Source organism: Artemia sp. Qi Xiang Cuo, chromosome 13 (genome assembly GCF_049724085.1).
Source record: "Artemia sp. Qi Xiang Cuo chromosome 13, ASM4972408v1, whole genome shotgun sequence".
NCBI classification, from domain to species: domain Eukaryota; kingdom Metazoa; phylum Arthropoda; class Branchiopoda; order Anostraca; family Artemiidae; genus Artemia; species Artemia sp. Qi Xiang Cuo.
In genome coordinates, this window is record NC_142806.1 from 64,315,369 (window position 1) to 64,333,879 (window position 18,511).

Below are 18,511 nucleotides of genomic sequence, written 5' to 3' on the forward strand. Positions count from 1 at the left end.
CGGTAGAAACACATCAGTGATAAAGATGATTTTTTGGTTGATTTAGTGATTTTCTTCAATAATCTAGTGATTTATGTGCCGATTTAGTGATTTTTTTGTTTAGGCAATATAAAAAATCACTTAGAAATAGTAATAAATCAATAGGGGGTGGCAACCCTGCTGCCAAATTAAAAAGAGAAGTGCATTTGAAAAATTAGCTAAAACCTATAGTATTAAACAGCTTAAGAAGGTGTAGTTTTCCTATGAAGTTGTAGCTGTCCTTGAGAATCAATAGATTGTTTATGTTTTGATTTTTACGTGGGAAAAGCATTGCCACATTTAACGAATAAAATTTATGTTCATGGTATTGTCATTGGGTATTGGGTATTTTGTATTGAAACCAATTGTGTATTAGGTATGTCATTGGGTATTGTCATATTGTTTACTGAAAACCAATTTTATGACAAATATTTTCTTTTGTACTTAATATTGAAAAAAACATTAAAATTATAGTAACATTTTGAATTGATGAGCTTTCAGCAATTAGTATCATTATACATCAAATATTCAGTTTAATTTATTAGCTCTTTTTAAAGTTGTCAAAGACGAATATAGTTTCCCTACAAACAAGTGTTTGGATAGTGCCTCCTTTCCTAACTGTAAATAAAAACCAAAAGCTTACTGCGTCATCGGCGCTTAACTGAAAACGGATAATATTACAAATATTTTCTTTTCCAGTTCTTGCAGTATTGAAAATAAAAATACAATTACAGTGAAATAAATTCTTGAACTGATGGATCTTTCAACAATTAATATCATTATACATCAAATACTCAATTTGATGTTTTTTATACTTTCCAAGACTGTTCACGACGCATTTAGTTTTCAGTAAAGCGCCAATGACACAGTAGGTTTTAGACTTTTACAGTGAGAGAAGGAGGTTATACCCAAACTCTTGTTTGTGGTGATATTTGTTCGTTTCAAGCCTCATTTGCATATTCAATTTAAGTTTCACTCGTTTCAAGATTTATTTATTAATTTACATTAATATCTATGGTATGTTTGTTTGCATTGATTGTCTATTGAATTTCTGTTCGTTTTAAGTTTCATTTATACTTCAATAGAAAAATATTTTTTTTTCGTTTTAAGCTTGATTTTCATATTCAATCGAAAGATTAATCGCTTTGATATCTATTCATTTATTTATATTAGTAATTGTTGTATGATTTTGCTATGATTGTTTATTTAATTTTTGTTCGTTTTGGGTTTCATTTATTCTTTAATAGCAATTTCTGGTCTTTTTGAGTTTGAATTTTAAAAGGTATTTATATCCGCTGAGCTTAATTTTAAAATGGCCTTTGCTTTTCTTTGAATAACTTATTTTTTAATTAGTTTTTGTTCGTTTTTGATTGCAACAAATTTCAAGTTTTTAAAAATTCCTTATTTCAAAATCAAACTTAAAAAAAAAATAATCAAATATTCATCAAAGTATCAAAACTTTTATCAAAGTAACAATATCAAAGTGAAAAAATGGGTTTGTGTCAACCTCGGAGTTATTATTATCTGATGTTTGAACTATTTTTAACAAAATTGCTATCTCAAAATTTTTAATCGGATGGGTTTGGGGAAAAAGGGCATGGGGGGACTAGATTAAGCTTCGGTCTTTTTTGACTCTTTAAAAGCGAACTAGAATGTTCTATTTTCATTCAAATGATCCCTCTCTGAAGTTTTTACGAGTATCCCTTCTATAAGAACCATATATATCCCCTGAGTATAACGTCTATCCCTGGGCCCTGAAGGGTTATGTCAACCCTGGAGTTTTAATATCTGATGGTTGAACTATTTTTAACAAATTGGTCACCTGAAATTTTTATCGGATGTGTTTATCCATCCGATACACCCAAAGGCGTGGAGGGCGGGAGGGGCTATTTGCCGTCTGATCTTTTTCGACTCTGAGAAAATGAGCTACAACTTTTAATTTCCATTCAAATGAACACTCTCTGAAGTTTATACGAGTATACCTTCCATAAGAACCATATATGCCCCCAGAGCAATACTTACAACGCCTGCCCCGGCCCTGGGGGGGTTGTGTCGACACAGGAGTTTTTCTTATCTGGTCTTTGAACTATTTTTAACGGAATGACTATACGTAAAGGAGTTTTTGTTATATGATCTTTGAACCATTTTTAACAAAATGGCTAACTCAAATTTTTTATCAGATGTATTTGGGGAAAAGGGGCTTGGGGGGGGCAGTTGCCCTCTGTTCACTTTCGACTCTTATAAACGGGACTAGAACTCTTGATTTCTATTCAAATGAGACCCTATTGAAGTTTATACGACGACCCCTTCTATATGAAGTGCCTCTGGGAAAAAAATAAATGGAGTGTGGGGAAGGCTAGCTGCCCTCCAATCACATTTGACTCTTAGAAAGTGAATTACAACTTTCAGTTTCAAATCAAATGAGCCCTCTAGGAATTTTATACGAGCTTCCCTTCCATGACAACCATATATGCCCCCAGGGCATAACTTACAACGCCTACCCCCTGGCCCTGGGGGGCTGTGTCGACACCGGAGTTTTTTGTTATCAGAACTTTGAACTATTTTTAACAAAATGTCTATTTCAAAATTTTTATCTGATGCATTTAGGGTGTGGAGGAGGGGGGAGGGGCTAGTTGCCTTCCGATCTCTTTTGACTCTTAAAAAGTGAACAAGAACTTTCAAATCAAATGAGCCCTCTCCGAAGTTTCTACGAGCATCCCTTCCATAAGAACTGTATATGCCCCTAGAACATTACTCATAACGCCTGCCTCCAGGCCCTGGCGGGTTCCGTCGACACAGGAATTTTTCTTATCTGACATTTGAACTATTTTTAATGAAATGTCTATTATAAAAATTTTATCGGATGGGCTTGGGGAAAAAGGGGTGTGGGTGGGGGGTGGGGGGCTAGTTGCCCTCGGATATCTTTTGACTCTTAAAAATTGAACTAGAACTTTCAATTTCCAATCAAATGAGCCCCCTTTGAAGTTTATATGAGCATCCATTACATAAGAACCATATACGCCCCCAGGACTACACTTACAACGCCTTACCCCTGGGCTCTGGGGGGCGTTTTTGTTATCTGATTTTTGAACAATTTCCAAAACACTGGCTATCTCAAAATTTGTAGCGGAAGGGTATGGGGAAAAAAGAGCGTGGGGAGGGGGCTATTTTAACTCTCTTGACTCTTAAAAAGTGAACTAGAACTTTCAATTTCCAATCAAATGAGCTCTCTATGTAGTTTATACGAGGTTCCCTTTCATAAGAACCATACATGCCCTTAGGGCATAATTTAGAACGCCTTCCCCTGTGCCCTGGGGGGTTCTATTGACACCGGATTTTTTTTTCGGACCTTTGAACTATTTTTAACAAGATGTTTATCTCAAAATTTTCATCAGATGGGTTTTGAAAAAGAAGGCGTGGGGGGCTAGCTGCCTTCGGATCTCTTTTGACTATTAAAAAGTGAGCTCGAACTTTCAATATCCAATCAAATGTGCCCTATGAAGCTTATACGATCATCCCTTTCATATGAACAATATATGCCCCAAGGCATAACTTACAACGTCTGCTCCCGGGCCCTGGGGGGCTGTGACGACACCTGAGTTTTTGTTATCTGATTTTTGAGAAATTTTTAACTTAATGGCTATCTCAAAATTTTTATTAGATGTATTTGGGGAAGACAGGGCGGGGGGGGGGGCTATTTACCCTCCAATCTCTTTTGACTCTAAAAAACATAGCTAGAACTTTCAACTTCCAATCAAATGAGCCATCTCTGATTTCATCCCTTCAATAAGAACCATATATGCCCCAAGAGCATAACTTACAACAGCTGCCCTCAGGCCCTGGGGGTTGTGTTGACACCTGAGCTTTCGTTATATGGTCTTTGAACTATTAAAAAAACCTATCTCAAAGTTCTTATCGGATGGGTTTGAGGAAAAAAGGGCGTGGAGCGGAGGGGGGGGGGGGCTAGGTGCCCTCCAATCTATTTACTATTAAAAAGATAACTAGAACTTTCAATTTACAATCAAATGATCCCTCTTTGAAGTTAATACGAGCATCCCTTCCATAAGACCTACATATGCCCCCAGGGCATAACTTACAACGCCTGCCCCTGGGCCCAGTTGGTTTGTGTTGACATCGGAATTTTTGTTATATGATCTTTGAACTATTTTTAACAAAATAGCTATCTTAAAATTTTTATTGGATAGATTTGGGAAAAATGGGTTTGGGGGAGGGGAGCTGGCTACCCTCCAATATCTTTTGGCACTTAAAAAGTGAACTAGAACTTTCAATTTCCAATCAAATGAGCCCTCTCTGAAGTTTATACGAGCATTCCTTCCATAAGCGCCATATATGCCCCCAGGGCATAACTTATAACCATTGTCCCTGAAGACTCTGGGGGGAGTGTCCTGCTCAAACATATAATTTCCAGAACTTTCAACTATGTTGAACAAAATGACTATACCAAAATTTTTTGGGGATGTGTTTGGGGAAATGGCGTGCGTGGAACGGGTTTCAGTGTGTTGCCTTAGAATCACTTTCGACTATTAAAAAGGGAACTAGCCATTTAAATTTCCAATCGAATGAGCCCTTTCTGAAGTTTCTACGACAGCGTTGTCTATACAAGACCTTATGTCCCCCCAGGCCATAAGTTGCAACCCTTGCCCTGAGGGCTGTGGGGGAGTTTTCATCCTCAAAGAACTAATTTCCAGAACTTAAAATGAATTTGAACAAACTGGCTACCTAAAAATGTTTATTAGGAGTCTTTGGAGGAATGGTGGGGGCGAGAAGGGGGTTAATTGCCCTCATACAATTTCTAACTATAAAATAGGCGCCTAACCCTTTTAATTTTTAATCGAATTAGCCCTTTTTGAAGTTTCTACGACAACTGTCCTCCTCAAAAACATGTTTTCTGTCTGGAAATCAACTACGCTGAACAAAATGGCTATGTCAAAATTTTGATTAGATGTGTTTGGGGAAATGATGGGCGTGGGGAGAAGAAGGGCTAGTTGCCCTCCAATCACTTTCGACAATTAAAAAGGGCATTAGCCCTTTGCATTTCCAGTCGAATGAGCCTGTTTTGAAGTTTCTACGACAATACCTTCTGTAAAAATCTTATATGCCCCCAGGGCATAACTTAAAACCCTTGTTCTGAGGGTTGTGGGGGAGTGTCCTCCTCAAAAATATATTTTCTATCTGGAAATCAACTACGCTGAACAAAATGGCTATTTCAAAATTTTGATTGGATGTGTTTGGGGGAATGATGGGCGTGGGGGGGGGGGCTAGTTGCCCTCCAATCCCTTTTGGCCCTTAAGAAGGGCACTAGAACTCTAGATTTCCATTCGAATAAGCCCCCTTTGAAGTTTCTACGACGATCCCTTCCATATGAAGTTCCTCTGGGAAAAAAAAAATAATAATAAAGCATTGGAACCGTATGGCCTTTACCATAGGCAACGCTATAGCATTGCCTCTGATGGTTCACGTAGAAGCACTGACGAAAGTTAGGTACTACCCTAAAGTAACACATTTTACAACAACCATGTAAGGCTCACTGACAATGAGACTTCTATTATCAAGGTTTAGCTGGCATTGGTTGAACCATTTTACATAAAAATTTATCAGCCAATCAGAAAATACTTTCGTCAATCTAATTGGTTCCAGTCAGCGCTAGCTAAATTTCGCTATTAGTCAAATCTCATTAACCGATATATTCAGATTTGAGTTTTCTTTTTTTTGTGGTATAAAAATTTTCAATAGTAGGCAACAAAATACGATGTTTAATATCCTTTTTATTCTGGCTTTTTTATAGTGAAAAAGATTCTACTTTTATTCCATATTTTGAATATGTGTTGCAATACAGTCTGATGAACTGAAAATATGCATCACTCCAATATTAGAGCTCGATTTAAAAGAAACAAATCAAGGTCTTCTCGAAGAAAAGATCTTCCTGTGTTTTTTTCTTTAAATGCAATTTTCCTTGTTTTAGAGCACGCTCTGAATTGCAATAGTTAACATAAATTAAAATCAGTTTATAAAAAATCAGCAAATATATTTTTTTTTGTTGGATTTTAATATTTTTATGTTCAAGTATTTTATTGAGAATCTAAAAAAAAATATGTTCATTGGAAAAGGTCTTATTTGGTATTTTCGTTGAAAAATTTAAAAAACAGCAAAATTGCCCTTCTCTGGATTTTGAAAAATACATCTCCTTCCCCATAGTTTTCGTGAACTGTCACCGGTGTTTCGGTCCGTGATCGTTATGGTCTCTGTAAGGGGGGGGGGGGGGTAGGGAGGTCCCTAAATTCGGGTCAACAGAAAGCATACAAATTTGGGTAATCGGATCTCAACCAAGCTTGATGGAAAGCAAGAGTAGGCTTATTTTCCTAGCTTTGCCGTGTCCGTGTTTTAACGCGGGTCCGTGTTTTATCAGTTGTGTATGGGAGGGGAGAGAACCTTTTTATTCTTAGCATCATCCGAAGAAGTTGCCAGCTATAAATAAAACTGATTAGGAAGAAAATCAAGTGTCTTGCATGTAATTTTTAGAAATACAGAGTCAATCCTACTTCACTGGATTGTAGCAGGGGGAGGGGGCAAAACATTGCAATCGTGATATCTACTAGGGCAAGATGCCGGATTAAAAAGAAAATATTGGGAATTTAGACCTGATTCCAATGTTGTGGCTTTTTCATGGGATCTGAATACGAGTTGTCCTCGGTAAGGAGGGGGGGGGGCTTACAAAATTATTGTCGCTAGATCCAGGGGAGTGGGGCTATGAGAAGTATCAAAATCACGGTCGTCAGGGTATCTACCATGAAGTATTTCTGTATCAGTAGAGGGGACCCTAAAGCCACCACGATAACACCACCCCTTCGAATCCCGATCCGGACACTTTTTTTTAAAACTCCCACGCGAACACCATATATGGGCATAGAGTCCCTAGGGAGAACACGTGGCTAATGGGGTCAATGACCTCTTTTTCCAAGGTCAATTTATTTGATGTTTCTATGTGTAATAACTCCGGGGCGAAGGTTGCACATGCGCATTGAATTCTAACGGGAACAATGTTATTGATTGCGTAATCGAAGGGGAAGTGAATTTCCGAGAACTTGATTACGTAATCGAAGTGTGTCAGCAACAACAACAACGACCTTGACATTCACTGAGAGCGTGCACTTACAACAATAAAAACCCGGAATTTGGAACACCTGTGCTGTCGACCTCAATTCACCTATCGTGAATCAATAATTCCCCTTAGAAACAACAAATTAATTCCCCATTTCTTGACAGATCAATCAATCAATGACATCATCTGTCAGACTTTAAAAATTTTCGCCTAGAAACATTTCTCCAGGAATAGATCCAAGTCATTAATGTCTTCGCCTCGGGAACAGTTCTACTGGTCGAACTCCAAAACATATTAATAACCAAAGGCCATGGAAACAATTAGGCAAGAAACATCTTAGCGATGAATTGTTTTAGCGCGCGAGAAGGTTTCCTATTAATTTGAAATGCGTTAGCACAGAGATGCCAATAACAAAGGAACACGCTGAATTTACGTTTAGGGATTATTTGGGCGAAACCATTTTAGACAGGTTATGGAACTATTTCGGCGAAACAGATAGAGACATTTTAAAAGAAGATTTTTGAAGAGATTTTAGAAGAGAATTTGAGTGTGGTCGTTATAATACACAAGCTTCATTTGAACAGTGTTGTGAGGTCCTCTAACCCAACCCCAAAGGGTTCCAATCCTCCTACCCCAACCCCGAAGGACGGCCCCGGGGCGCAACGGCCCCCCCGCGCCCCAAGGGCCACCGGCACCCCCAAAGGCCCACCCAGACCCCCAAAGGCCATCCCCAGGCCCCAAATGCCCCCCAGACCCCCAACTGTCCCCCCGGACCCCCAAAGGCCCTCCCAGTGCCCCAAAGGTCCTCCTCCGGTCCCCAAAGGCTCATCGAGCTCCCAAAGGACCAATGGGGTCCCAAAGGCCCTCCACCGGTCCCCAAATGTCCCCCAGGCATCCAAAGGCCCTCCCTGTGCCCCAAAGGCCCTCCCTGTGCCCCAAAGGCCCTCCACTGGTCCACAACGCCCCCCACGCTCCCCAACGGGCCACCGGCGCCCCCAAAGGCCCACCCAGACCCCCAAAGGCCATCCCCAGGCCCCAAATGTCCCCCAGGCCCCCAACTGTCCCCCCGGACCCCCAAAGGCCATCCCCGGGCCCCACAAAGGTCCCCCGGGCTCCCAAAGGACCAACGGGGTCCCAAAGACCCTCCACCGGTCCCCAAATGTCCCCCAGGCACCCAAAGGCCCTCCATGTGCCCCAAAGGCCCACCCTGTGCCCCAAAGGTCCTCCGCCGGGCCCCAAAGGCCCATCGAGCTCCCAAAGGACCAACGGGGTCCCAAAGGCCCTCCACCGGTCCCCAAATGTCCCCCAGGCACCCAAAGGCCCTTCCTGTGCCCCAAAGGTCCTCCTCCGATCCCCAAAGGCCCATCGAGCTCCCAAAGGACCAACGGGGTCCCAAAGGCCCTCCACCGGTCCCCAAAGGCCCATCGAGCTCCCAAAGGACCAAGGGGTCCCAAAGGCCCTCCACCGGTCCCCAACAGGCCCCCCGGCCCCCCAAGGCCCTCCCCCGGCCCCCCACTGCCCCCCCACGCGCCCCCAGGAACACCGGCGCCCCCACCCGCCCACCCTGACCCCCAAAGACCATCCCCCGGCCCCAAAAAGGAATTATTTACTGACCTTCAGTTGTTGTGATTTTAAAAGTTATGCTTTTGTTTTCTAAAATCATCGCCTAAAATGGCTCAAACTGTTTCACCCAAAGAGACACATACACAGAGACACACACACAGAGACACAAACAGAGACAAACACACAGAGACACACACACAGAGACACACGCACATAGACACACGCACAGAGACACACTCACAGAGACACACACACAGAGACACACTCACAGAGACACACACAGGTTGTGGTTTACCTTGTCACAGTTACATTTTCATGATTTTTCCAATGTTCATTTTGAATTTCTTTCATTGAAATGCAAGAGTTGGAATATTTCAGCAGTGTTTGGTTGTGGTTTACCTTGTCACAGTTACATTTTCTTGATTTTTCTAAGTTCATTTTGAATTTCTTTCGTTGAAATGCAAGAGTTTAAATATTTCAGAGGTGTTTGGTTATGGTTTACCTTGTCACAGTTATATTTTCTTGATTTTTCAAAGTTAATTTGAATTTCTTTTGTTGAAAAGCAAGAGTTGTACTATTTAAGTAGCGTTCGGTTGTGGTTTAACTTGTCAAAGTTACATTTTCTTGATTTTTCAAAGTTCATTTTGAATTTGTTTTTTTGAAATGTAATAGTTGTACTATTTAAGTTTTGTTTGGTTGTTGTTTAACTTGTCAAAGTTACATTTTCTTGATTTTTCAAAGTTCATTTTTAATTTATTAAGTTGAAAAGAAAGAGTTGGAATATTTCAGTAGTGTTTGGATGTGGTTTACATTGTCACAGTTACATTTTCTTGATTTTAAAAAGTTCATTTGAATTTCTTTCATTGAAATGCAAGAGTTGGAATATTTCAGAAGTGTTTGGTTGTGGTTTACCTTGTCACAGTTAAATTTTCTTGATTTTTCAAAGTTCATTTGAATTTCTTACGTTGAAATGCAATAGTTGGAATATTTCAGTAGTGTTTGGTCGTGGTTTACCTTGTCACAGTTACATTTTCTTGATTTTTCAAAGTTCATTTTGAATTTCTTTCGTTGAAATGCAAGAGTTGGACTATTTCAGTTGTGTTTGGTTATGGTTTACCTTGTCACAGTTACATTTTCATGATTTTTCAAAGCTCATTTTGAATTTCTTTCGTTGAAATGCAAGAGTTGGAATATTTCAGTAGTGTTTGGTTGTGGTTTACCATGTAACAGTTACATTTTCTTGATTTTTCAAAGTTCATTTTGAATTTCTTTCGTTGAAATGCAAGAGTTGGAATATTTCAGTAGCGTTCGATTGTGGTTTACCGTGTCACAGTTACGTTTTCTTGATTTTTTCAAAGTTCATTTCGAATTTCTTTCGTTGAGAAGCAAGAGTTGGACTATTTCAGTGGTGTTTAGTTATGTTTTACATTGTCAAAGTTACATTTTCTTGATTATTCAATGTTCATTTTGAATTTCTTTCGTTGAAATGCAAGAGTTTGAATATTTCAGTAGCGTTCGATTGTGGTTTACCTTGTCACAGTTACATTTTCTTGATTATTCAAAGTTCATTTTGAATTTCATTCGTTGAAATGCAAGAGTTGGAATATTTCAGTAGCGTTCGGTTGTGGTTTAACTAGTCACAGTTACATTTTCTTGATTTTTCAAAGTTCATTTTGAATTTCTATCGTTGAAATGCAAGAATTGGAATATTTCAGTAGTGTTTGGTTGTGGATTACCTTGTCACAGTTACATTTTCTTGATTATTCAAAGTTCATTTTGAATTTCATTCTTTGAAATTCAATAGTTGGACTATTTCAGTAGCGTTCGGTTGTGGTTTAACTTGTCACAGTTAAATGTTCTTGATTTTTCAAAGTTCATTTTGAATTTCTACAGTTGAAATGCAATAGTTAGCATAGTTCAGTAGTAAATGCTCGTGGTTTACCTTGTCACAGTTACATTTTCTTGATTTTTCAATGTTCATTTTTAATTTCATTGAATGATATGATAGTGATGGACTATATCTGTAGTGGTGTGGTTTAGATTATCACTGTTACATTTTCTTGATTTTTAAAAGTTAATTTTGAATATATTTATTTGAAATTCACTAGTAGTAATATTTCAGTATTGTTTGTTTTCGTTTTAGATTGTCAAAGTTACATTTTCTTGATTTTTAAAAGTTAATTTTGAATTTCTTTCGTTGAAATGCAATAGTTGGAATATTTCAGTAGTGTTTGGTTATGGTTTACCTTGTCACAGTTACATTTTCTTGATTTTTCAAAGTTCATTTTGAATTTCTTTCGTTGAAATGCAAGAGTTGGACTATTTCGGTAGTGTCTGGTTGTGGTTTACCTTGTCACAGTTACATTGTCATGATTTTTCAAAGCTCATTTTGAATTTCTTTCGTTGAAAAGCAAAAGTTGGAATATTTCAGTAGTGTTTGCTTATGGTTTACCTTGTCACAGTTACATTTTCGTGATTTTTCAAAGTTCATTTTGAATTTCTTTCCTTGAAATGCGAGAGTTGGAATATTTCAGTAGTGTTTGGTCATGGTTTACCTTGTCACAGTTACATGTTCTCGATTTTTCAAATTTCATTTTGAATTGCTTTCGTTGAAGTTCAAGAGTTTGACTATTTCTGCTGTGTTTTGTCTTGTTTGACAATGTAACTGTTTCAATTTAATTATTACTATTAGTTAAATTGTAGTTGATTTCATTGAGGTTTAAGATCTTTACTATTTAAGCAGTTTATGGTCTTTGGTTAACTTTTCACAGATAAAGTTTCTTTATTTTTAAAATTTCAGGTTGAATTTATTTAGTTGTAATGAAAAAGCTGAACTATTTCAGTAGTGTTTGGTTATGGTTTACCTTGTCACAGTTACATTTTCATGATTTTTCAAAGTTCATTTTGAATTTCTTTCGTTGTTGGAATATTTCAATGGTGTTTGGTTATGGTTTACCTTGTCACAGTTACATTTTCCTGATTTTTCAAAGGTCATTTTGAATTTCTTTTGTTGAAGTGCAAGAGTTGGACTATTTCAGTAGTGTATGGTCGTGGTTTACCTTGTCACAGTTACATTTTCTTGATTTTTCAAAGTTCATTTTGAATTTCTTTCATTGAAATGCAAGAGTTGGAATATTTCAGTAGTGTTTGGTTGTGGTTTACCATGACACAGTTACATTTTCTTGATTTTTCAAAGTTCATTTTGAATTGCTTTCGTTGAAATGCAAGAGTTGGAATATTTCAGTAGTGTTTGGTTATGGTTTACCTTGTCACAGTTACATTTTCTTGATTTTTCAAAGTACATTTTGAATTTCTTTCGTTGAAATGCAAGAGATGGAATATTTCAGTAGTGTATGATAGTGGTTTACCTTGTCACAGTTACATTTTCTTTATTTTTCAAAGTTCATTTTGAATTTTTTTCATTGAAATGCAAGAGTTGGAATATATCAGTAGAGTTTGGTTGTGTTTTACATTGTCAAAGTTAAATTTTCTAGATATTTAAATGTTCATTGTTAATTTCTTTTATTGAAATGCAAAAGTTGGAAAATTTCAGTAGTGTTTGGTTGTGGTTTACCTTGTCAAAGTTACATTTTCTTGATTTTTCAAAGTTCATTTTGAATTTCTTTCGTTGAAATGCAAGAGTTGGAATATTTCACTAGTGTTTGGTTGTGGTTTACATCGTCACAATTACATTTTCTTGATTTTTCAAAGTTCATTTTTGAATTTCTTTCGTTGAAAAGCAAGAGTTGGAATATTTCAGTAGTGTTTGCTTGTGGTTTACCTTGTCACAGTTACATTTCTTGATTTTTAAAACTTCATTTTAATTTATTTAGTTGAAATGCAAGAGTTGGAATATTTAAGCAGTGTTTGGTCGTGGTTTACCTTGTCACAGTTACATTTTCTTGATTTTTCAAAGTTCATTTTGAGTTTCTTTCATTGAAATGCAAGATTTGGAATATTTCACTTGTGTTTGTTTTTGGTTTACCTTGTCACAGTTACATTTTCTTGATTTTTCAAATTTCATTTTTGAATTATTCAGTTGAAAAGCAAGAGTTGGAATATTTCAGTAGCGTTCGGTTATGGTTTACATTGTCACAGTTACATTTTCTTGATTTTTCAAAGTTCATTTTGAATTTCTTTCATTGAAATGCAAGAGTTGGACTATTTCAGTAGTGTTTGGTTGTGGTTTACCTTGTCACAGTTACATTTTCTTTATTATTCAAAGATCATTTTGAATTTCTTTCGTTGAAATGCAAGAGTTGGAATATTTCAGTAGTGTGTGCTTCTGGTATACCTTGTCACAGTTACATTTTCTAGATTTTTCAAAGTTCATTTTGAAATTATTTCGTTGAAATTCAAGAGATGGAATATTTCAGTAGTGTTTGGTTATGGTTTACATTGTCACAGTTACATTTTCTTGATTTTTCAAAGTTCATTTAGAATTTATTTCTTTTAAATTCAATAGTTGTACTATTTCAGTGGTGTTTGGTTATGGTTTACATTATCACAGTTAAATTTTCTTGATTTTCCAATGCTCATTTTGAATTTCTTTCGTTGAAAAGCAAGAGTTGGAATATTTCAGTAATGTTTGGTTGTGGTTTACATTATCAAATTTACTTTTACATTTTTTTACAATTTTAATTTGAATTTCTTTCGTTGAAATGCAAGAGTTGGAATATTTCAGGAGTGTTTGGTTGTGGTTTACCGTCTCACAGTTAGATTTTATTGATTTTTCAAAGTTCATTTCGGATTTCTTTCATTGAAAAGCAAGAGTTGGAAATATTTCAGTGGTGTTTGGTTATGATTTACTTTATCACAGTTACATTTTCTTGATTTTCAAATTCATTTTGAATTTCTTTCGTTGAAATGCAAGAGTTAGAATATTTCACTAGTGTTTGGTTCTGGTTTACCTTGCCACATTTACACACATGTATACACATGTGTACACACACACACACACATACCCGCATACACATACAAACACTCACATACACACACACACACACACACACATATATACACATATACATACACACACATAAACACAGAAACACACACACACACATACACACACACACACACACATACACACACACATACACACACACACATACACACACACACGTTAGGTTAAGTTAGGTTAGGTTAGCCAATGTACGCTTCACTTAGGTTAGCTTAGGTTAGGTGAGAGACAGGCAAAAAGTTAGGTGTATGATTAGGTTAGGTTAGGTTAGATTTAGTTAGGTTATGTTAAGTTAGGTTAGGATAGGTTAGCCTACGTACGCGCGCATATAGGTTAGGTTAGGTTGGATTAAGTTAGGTTAGGTTAAGTTAGGTTAGGTTAGATTAAGTTAGGTTAGGTTAAGTTAGGATAGGTTAGATTAAGTTAGGTTAGGCTAAGTTAGGTTAGGCTAGGTTAGCCTACGTACGCGCGCTACGTAGGCTAACCTAGCCTAACCTAACTTAGCCTAACCTAACTTAATCTAACCTATCCTAACTTAACCTAACCTAACTTAATCTAACCTAACCTAACTTAACCTAACCTAACTTAATCCAACCTAACCTAACCTATATGCGCGCGTACGTAGGCTAACCTATCCTAACCTAACTTAACATAACCTAACTTAATCTAACCTAACCTAACCTAATCATACACCTAACTTTTTGCCTGTCTCTCACCTAACCTAAGCTAACCTAAGTGAAGCGTACATTGGCTAACCTAACCTAACTTAACCTAACGTGTGTGTGTGTATGTGTGTGTGTTTATTTGTGTGTGTATGTGTGTGTGTGTTTATTTGTGTGTGTGTGTATGTGTGTTTGTGTGTGTATGTGTGTGTGTTTGTTTGTGTGTGTATATGTGTGTGTGTGTGTGTGTGTGTGTGTGTATGTGGGTGTTTGTATGTGTATGCGTGTATGTGTGTGTGTGTGTGTAAATATGTGTATACATGTGTGTAAATGTGTCAAGGTAAACAAGAACCAAACACTAGTGAAATATTCCAATTCTTGCATTTCAACGAAAGAAATTCAAAATGAATTTGAAAATCAAGAAAATGTAACTGTGATAAGGTAAACCATAACCAAACACCACTGAAATATTCCAACTCTTGCATTTCAACGAAAGAAATTCGAAATGAACTTTGAAAAAATCAAGAAAATGTAACTGTGACAAGGTAAACCATAACCAAACACTACTGAAATATTCCAACTCTTGCATTTCAACGAAAGAAATCCAATTGAACTTTGAAAAATCAAGAAAATGTAACTGTGACAAGGTAAACCATAAGCAAACACTACTGAAATATTCCAACTCTTGCTTTTCAACGAAAGAAATTCAAAATGAGCATTGGAAAATCAAGAAAATGTAACTGTGATAAGGTAAACCATAACCAAACACCACTCAAATAGTCCAACTATTGAATTTAAAAGAAATAAATTCTAAATGAAATTTTAAAAATCAAGAAAATGTAACTGTGAAATTGTAAACAATAACCAAACACTAATGAAATATTACATGTCATGCATTTCAACGAAAGAATTTAAAATTGAACTTTGAAAAATCTAGAAAATGTAACTGTTTAAAGTTATACCATAAGCAAACACTAATGAAATATTCCAACTCTTGATATTCACATAAAGCAATTCAAAATTATCTTTGAAAAATCAAGAAATTGTAACTGTGTCAAGGTAAACCATGAGCAAACACTACTGAAATAGTCCAACTCTTGCATTTCAACGAAAGAAATTCAAAATGAGCTTTGAAAAATCAAGAGAATTTAATTTTGACAATTTAAACCATGACAAAACGCTACTGAAATAGTCCAACTATTGCATTTCAACAAATGAAATTCAAATGAGCTATTTAAAATTATTAACAATTAAGTTTGACAGGGTAAACCACGAGCAAATACTACTGAAATATTCCAACTCTTGCATTTCAAGGAAAGAAATTCAAAATGAACTTTGAAAAATCAAGAAAATGTAACTGTGACAAGGTAAACCACGACCAAACACTGCTGAAATATTCCAACTCTTGCATTTCAACGAAATAAATTCAAATTAACTTTTAAAAATCAAGAAATGTAACTGTGACAAGTTAAACCACAAGCAAACACTGCTGAAATATTCCAACTCTTGCATTTCAACGAAATAAATTCAAAAATTAAATTTGAAAAATCAAGAAAATGTAATTGTAACAATGTAAACCACAACCAAACACTACTGAAATATTCCAACTCTTGCATTTCAGCGAAAGAAATTCAAAATGAACTTTGAAAAATCAATAAAATGTAACTTTGACAAGGTAAACCACAACCAAACACTACTGAAATATTACAACAATTGCATTTCAACGAAAGAAATTCAAATTGAACTTTGAAAAATCAAGAAAATGTAACTGTGACAAGTTAAACCACAACCAAACACTACTGAAATATTCCAACTCTTGCATTTCAATGAAAGAAATTCAAAATGAACTTTGAAAAATCATGAAAATTTAACTGTGTCAAGGTAAACCACGACCCTCCACTCCTGACATATTCCATCTCTTGCATTTCAACGAAAGAAATTCAAAATAAACTTTGAAAAATCAAGAAAATGTATCTGTGACAAGGTAAACCATAACCAAACACTACTGAAATATTCCAACTCTTGCATTTCAACGAAAGAAATTCAAAATGAACTTTGAAAAATCAAGAAAATGTATTTGTGTCATGGTAAACCACAACCAAAAACTACTGAAATATTCCAGCTCTTGCATTTCAATGAAAGAAATTCAAAATGAACTTTGAAAAATCAAGAAAATGTAACTGTGACAAGGTAAACCACGACCATACACTACTGAAATAGTCCAACTCTTGCCCTTCAACGAAATAAATTCAAAATGACATTTGAAAATTTGAGAAAATGTAACTGTTACAAGTTAAACAATAACCAAACATTACTGAAATATTCCAACTCTTGATTTTCATCGAAAGAAATTCAAATTTAGCTTTGACAAACCAAGAAAATGTAACTGTGTCATGGTAAACCACAACCAAACACTACTGAAATATTCCAACTCTTGTTTTTCAAGGAAATAAATTCTAAATGAACTTTGAAAAATCATGAAAATGTAACTGTGACAAGGTAAACCATAAGCAAACACTACTGAAATATTCCAACTCTTGCTTTTCAATGAAAGAAATTCAAAATTAGCTTTGAAAAATCATGAAAATGTAACTGTGACAAGGTAAACCACAACCAAACACTACCGAAATAGTCCAACTCTTTCATTTCAACGAGAGAAATTCTAAATGAACTTTGAAAAATCAAGAAAATGTAACTGTAACAAGGTAAACCATAACCAAACACTACTGAAATATTCCAACTATTCCATTTCAAATAAATAACTTAAAAATAAAATTTGAAAAATCGTTAAAACTTAACTGTTACAAGTTAAACCATAACAAAACCCCACTTAAATATACCAACTGTTACGTTTTAATGAAAGAAGTTCAAATAAAATTTGATATATAAAGCCTAATTAACTTTGTCAAGGTAATAAACAACACATCGCGACGGAAATATTCCAACTCATGCATTTCAACAAAGGAAATTCAAAATGAACTTTGAAAAATCAAGAAAATGTAACTGTGACAATGTAAACCACCACCAAACACTACTGAAATATTCCAACTCTTGCATTTCAACTAAAGAAATTCAAAATTAACTTTGAAAAATCAAGAAAATGTAACTGTGACAAGGTAAACCACAACCAAACACTACTGAAATATTCCAACTCTTGCATTTCAACGGTAGAAATTCAAAATGAACTTTGAAAAATCAAGAAAATGTAACTTTGACAAGTTAAACCACAACCGAACGCTACTGAAATATTCCAACTCATGCATTTCAAAGAATGAAATTCAAAATGAACTATGAAAAATCAAGAAAATGTAACTGTGACAAGGTAATCCACAACCAAACACTACTGAAATATTCCAACTCTTGCATTTCAACGACAGAAATTCAAAATGAACATAGAAATATCAAGAAAATTTAACTGTGACAATTTAAACCACGACCGAACGCTACTGAAATAGTCCAACTATGGAATTTCAATTAAAGAAATTCAAAATGAACTTTGAATTATCAATAAAATGTAACTGTGACAAGTTAAACCACAACCGAACACTACTGAAATATTCCAACTCTTGTACTTCAACGAAAGAAATTAAAAATGAACTTTGAATAATCAAGAAAATGTAACTGTGACAAGGTAATCCACAACGAAACACCACTGAAATATTCCAACTCTTGCATTTCAACGAAAGAAATTCGAAATGAACTTTGAAAAATCAAGAAAATGTAACTGTGACAAGGTAAACCACAACCGAACACTACTGAAATATTCCAACTCTTGGATTTCAACGAAAGAAATTCAAAATGAACTTTGAAAAATCAAGAAAATGTAACTGTGACATGGTAAACCACAACCAAACACTACTGAATTATTCCAACTCTTGCACTTCAACGAAAGAAATTCTAAATGAACTTTGAAAAATCATGAAAATGTAACTGTGACAAGGTAAACCATAACCAAACACCACTGAAATAGTCCAACTCTTGCATTTCAACGAAAGAAATTCAAAATGGACTTTGAAAAATCAAGAAAATGTAACTGTGACAAGTTAAACCACTACCAAACACTACTTAAATATTCCAACTATTGCATTTCAACGTAAGAAATTAAAATTAACTTTTAAAAATCAAGAAAATTTAACTGTTACAATGTAAAACACGACCAAACGCTTCTGAAATATTCCAAATCTT